At 34.3% G+C, this 5,617-nt stretch overlaps 1 protein-coding gene across 1 annotated transcript in view; it reads left to right on the top strand.

Moving 5' to 3' along the window:
- Positions 1–5,286: 5,286 nt before the first annotated feature.
- Positions 5,287–5,617, top strand: part of iars1 (isoleucyl-tRNA synthetase 1) — a 78,441-nt gene continuing 78,110 nt past the window's right edge. The window contains exon 1 of the mRNA XM_016498351.1: positions 5,287–5,348. The gene's annotated coding sequence lies outside the window, so the exon portion shown is untranslated. The remainder of the gene's footprint in view (positions 5,349–5,617) is intronic.

The raw sequence follows: 5,617 nt of genomic DNA, 5'->3' as shown, positions 1-5,617 counted from the left end.
CAGAGGCACTGTGAACAGGTCGAGTTCAGATTTAATACATTCTTCTGACATGTTGTGTAGTAAGGCCATGATCTAGAATATTGTTTTGACAGATCTCTTTGACTTTGCTGTTGTAACACGTTTTGCTGTCTCCTTGCGCTTGCGTTTTATGACTGAGGTCTTCTTAGGAGTGCGTTTTCTTTTCTTCTGTGTTTGACCACTCCTCCTGGTTCCCGGAGGCCTAGACATTCTTTTGCGAGACATCACCATTAGTCCGGATCCACCTTGAGCGTTATTGTTGTTAAAGGAGTGTGTTAGTGTATTGCTAACGACATCACTTAGTATGTTTTTTGCAGCTGATTTAAGATGAGGCTTGGCAATGCTGAATCCACGCTTTAGTAATGGTATGGCCATTCGAAAGAGACCCCTGAATAAACCGCCCAAACCAGCTCCATACATAACACCGCCCCCTGCATAACCAGGGAGGCCATTACCAGCCTGATTTTGGTAATAGGCCACATATTGCTCAGGATCCATTTTGTATGTGTTGGAATACGGCATTATTTATTTTTAAAAAACACTCTGTTTCACGGGTCTGAAGTGTAACTTAGCACTCAATTTTCCCGTAAGTAAAACGTGCATTTTGATTCTGATCGTCTTTTACCTCTATGGTTATATCTGTAATGGTTGTTTCATTGACCGGTACGTAATGTGCCTTGTGCTGGACTCTTTTTACTGTGATCCGCAACAACTCAAAATCTTGTGTCAGGAGCTATGCTATCCCACTCTGCAATGTACAAAGGGTAGTCACCACAGTCATTCAAATCTCTCCAGATGTAGTTGTAGAATAACCACCAGTCTTTGTCAGGGAAAATCAGACAGGGTTCCTGCATTGTAAAATTGTCTTCAATATCCGTAGCATAGAGCTTCACAGTCCGCATCACTTTGTCAAACACATATCTCCCGACACGATCACCAGACATTGAGAAATCACGAGTCATCATATTCATCTCTTCATGAAGAAACTTTGTCAAAATTTTTCCTTGGTGCAAAAGTCAGTTCCTTTCTCATTTCAGCAGGTTCTCTTGTTGGTGAAATACACATCACTCTTCTAGCAGTTTTAGGAGTTTTTGGAGCAGCGGCAGGATGATCATACAGTAATTTCTCAATATTGTAGTGAATTTTATAAAAATTTGCATACATCTAATTACTCTCAGGTGTCAGCCTATGCCTTTTTGAATTCGTTGCAGATTAAACCTATTAATAGAACTGAAAAGGAACGTTGTGATAGACCTGTTACAATTTGCGAGCTGATGGATGCAATTAATCATTTGAAAAATTCCAAATCACCAGGTACTGATGGTTTGACATCAGAGTTCTATAAATTATTCTCAGAGGAACTGGCTCCCTTTCTTTTAGAGGTTTTTGTTGAAAGCATCAAAAAACAGTGTCTTCCACCCACTTTAACACAAGGTTTAATTGTATTGCTTCCCAAACCAAATAAAGACAGACAGTATATTGATAATTGGCGCCCTATTTGTTTATTAAATAATGATTATAAACTGTTGGCCCAAATTTTAGCTAGAAGATTGAAAACAATTTTGGATTCAGTAATTGATGAATCACAATCAGGATTCATGAAAAATCGGCACATAACAAATAATATACGATTCGTTTTGGACATTTTGGATTACTCGGATCTGATTAATGATAATGGCTTTATATTATTTTTAGACTTTTGTAAAGCATTTGATTCTATAGAACATCAGTTTATCCTTGATACTCTAAAGAAATTTGATTTTGGTCATTTTTTTTCTACAGCAATCGAAACTCTTTACAAAAATGGCAACTGTTCTATAAAGCTATTTAATGGTACTTCCCCTAGATTTGACATCTCTAAAGGAATTAGGAAGGGGTGCCCAGTATCTCCACACCTCTTTTTGTTAGTAAGTCAGCTTCTTTCCTCTCATATTAAATCAAGCCCACTGAGGTATCACTATTGTTGATAGAGAGATAAAAATTACACAATTAGCAGATGACACTACACTTTTTATTCAAAATGAGAATCAGATATCTGTGGCAATTGATCTAATTGGCGAATTTTCAAGAGCATCTGGGGTATACTTAAATTTGACTAAGAGCTTATGGCCATAAAGGAATGTCTCGAAACTAGCTATGATGGTGTTCCCTTAAAGAGTGAGGTTCAATATCTTGGAATATTGATAACCAAAGACCAGAAAAGAAGGTGCTTGCTAAATTTTAGTCCTATCATTGAAAAAAGACAAAAAAAGTTCAATCATTGGCTAATAAGAGACCTCTCTTTAAGGGGTCGAGTTTTAATTACAAAGGCAGAGGGTATTTCTAGACTTATTTATGCAGCAATGGCTTTACATCTTGATAAAAAACTATGTAAAGAAATTGACAAAATATTGATTGACTTCATTTGGAAAAATAAAATACATTACATAAAGAAGACAGTTATTATGAATTCATATGAAAATGGTGGCTTAAATGTTTTGGACTTTGCTACATTAAATAATACATGTAAGGTTAATTGGCTTAAACAAATTGTTACAGATCCTAATTCCATTTGGTGCTTTATTCCCTCCCATATTCTATCAAAATTTGGTGGTATAAATTTTTTTCTTAGCTGTAATTATAATATTGATAAAATACCAGGAAAACTAGCTGAATTTCATCGTCAGGCCTTTTTATCATGGTCTTTGATCCACAAGCACAATTTTTCACCTCATAGGTACTATATATGGAACAATATGGATATATTATATAAACACAAATCGCTTTATCTAAAACACTGGTTTGATAAAGGCATCATATTGGTGGATCAGTTATTTAATTTTAATGGTTTTCTTTTTACTTATGGTGAGTTTTTGGCACATTATAAGATTCCTGTTACACCAGGGGACTATGCTAAAGTTTTTGGGGCTGTTTCTCCTGAAGTTTGTATGTTATTTAGACATCAGACAAGAATTAACATCCAACAGTGGTCTCTGCCTAATATAATAAGTTCTTATATAGGTAACATCTGTTTTTCTCTTAAATCACACAACAGTTCCGTAAGAGCTTTATTTCAACGAGACATTGTGTCTTTGCCTTATGTTTATTCATATTGGAATCGCCTGACAGACAATATTGTTTGGAAAAAGGTTTGGTTAATACCTAATCAATATTTAATTACAAACAAGGTTAAGGAAGTATCATTCAAAATTATACACAGGATTTACCCAGCCAAATATTTGGTCAAATTTAAATCTGATATTGATTTTAGTTGCTCCTTTTGTGTCAGTTGTCCTGAAACTGTGGTACATTTGTTTTGGCAAAATGTATGTAATTTTATTGTACAAAATATTGATAATCATTTTGTTTTGTTATGAAAAGATGTATTATTTGGTATATTGGAGAACAGCAAAGAAAAGCACAGTCACGTTTACATGATAAATCTTATTTTTTTACATGCAAAATTTCATATTCACAAATGTAAGTTCTCATGCAAAAAAAATATTTTTTTTTCTTTTAGGAAGGAAACGGAGCATTATATTGATACTATACGATTTTCTATGAAACAAAACATTTGGTGTTTTATTCCCTCCCATATTCTATCAAAATTTGGTGGTATACATTTTTTTCTTAGCTGTAATTATAATATTGATAAAATACCAGGAAAACTAGCTGAATTTCACCGTCAGGCCTTTTTGTCATGGTCTTTGATCCACAAGCATGTATAGTGTTTGTCATATACATGTATTTTGATCTTGTTAATAAAAAAAAATTTATTGACCTATTAAGATTTTGCTTGCATCTACATTGTACATGTATTTTTTTTTGCCATTTTATTACATTTTTTTACATTTACATTTAATGAGGACTTACAAACGAGGACATTTGGCACATTATAAGATTCCTGTTACACCAGGGGACTATGCCAAAATTTTTGGGGCTGTTTCTCCTGAAGTTTGTATGTTATTTAGATATCAGACAAGAATTAACATCCAAAGAGCAATGATACGCAAGTGCTATAACAAGTCTCAGTTAGCTTAGGTTTCATAATTTACAAAGAAAATATAAAATAAATTTTTTTTTACTTCAATTTTTAAAAGAGTCAAAAATATACTTTTAAAAACAATGGAAACAAATACAAAAATTATTACTCTCTTCAACTCTGTGATGTGCACATTAATCATGTTATGCAATAAATCAAATATTATGTATCAGCGTTTTTCTATCAAAAGAGTTTTTAGTTTGTATTGAAATTATCATTTCATTTGCTGCTTTTTTAAATTTCAGCTCATTTCTTGTGTGTAATTATTTGTATTAACAAAAAGATCATGAACCCTGGAGTCAGTGGAAAGTTTGTCCTAATTACTGGAACTGAAAGATTAATTGCCTGTAAACCGTAAGCACGACTGATCCACAGCTGCAATAATTGTTTATGTTCATTAGAGAAGCAAACCCCTTTTTAACCCTTTCCAACTGTTAAGCTTATTTGGAATTTACAACATGATCTACAAAATACAGTATCCTGGAAAAGGGAACATTTCTTTATTAGGGTTCCTTGCAGATATTGTATTCCAGCAAACGTAGAAGCTCAGTTACCAAAGAATCATATCATATTAATCAGAGAAGAAAGAGGTTCTTGGATAGGGATGAAAGAGCACTGAAGATGTGGGGAATGGTGTCATAACAAGTCCAGCAGCATTCCCTGTCCAGCATCAGGAAACTCCAGAGTTAAACCGGACAGATATGTGAGGACTTGCCATCAACTCAATGTCAAGAAGGGCCAGGGCAATATAATTAAAGTTATGGAGGACATACACAAGTTTGTTGAATTTAATCAAGGATGTGCTCATTTCTGCAACCCTTCATTGAAGCCAAATTGCCAAATGTGCTTATTTTACAGATACTGATGACTTATTTTTCTGCTTCTTTATGTTTAAAAATGTGACTTTTGTCATCTCCCCATGAGTTGTAATAGTGAAGAAATAAAATCCCAGATTGAGAACCCTTCCTATTTTCATTTTCATATATTTAAAAAATAAACAAATAAATAAATAAATCGCAATTCAATATGTAAATAGACGTAAGACGGACTACTTAAGGTTTTACCGTTGACGGTAAAAATTATTTATAATATTTATATTTAATTATTATATTTAATTTAGATCATTTCAGTGATTGTCAGGGATTTAATCTGATTTATTTTATTTTTTTTTCTGACGAAACATTCACTAAAGATTACACGTCTGGGGCTTTTATTATGGAAAGTGACGCTCGCCTGAGTCCGGCGTAGCTCGGTGTTTCCGGCAGTTGCATCATTTCCGCTGTTTCTGCTCACCGGTGAGGGTCCGCATGTGAGTCCATCTGACACTTCTTCTTCATTCAAAACTTACACACACACACACATATATATATATATACTCGCTGCTCTGTGCTTATGGACACATATCTAGAGAAAGACGATCAGAACTGCGTGATGACGCTGTGAGCAGCGCTGCTGTATTTACTGCTCAACTACTTCATCATCATCCTCATCATCACACAACTGCTCTGTATCCGTTACTAACAGGTTTATAAGAGAGAATGTGTGTTATGAACGCGCGCGTGTGTGTGTGTGTGTGTG

Source organism: Sinocyclocheilus anshuiensis, unplaced genomic scaffold, assembly GCF_001515605.1.
Source record: "Sinocyclocheilus anshuiensis isolate Anshui unplaced genomic scaffold, SAMN03320099.WGS_v1.1 scaffold1320, whole genome shotgun sequence".
Lineage (NCBI taxonomy): Eukaryota > Metazoa > Chordata > Actinopteri > Cypriniformes > Cyprinidae > Sinocyclocheilus > Sinocyclocheilus anshuiensis.
The sequence above is the reverse complement of the archived record's forward strand: the minus strand, read 5'-3'. Positions and strand labels throughout refer to the sequence as shown.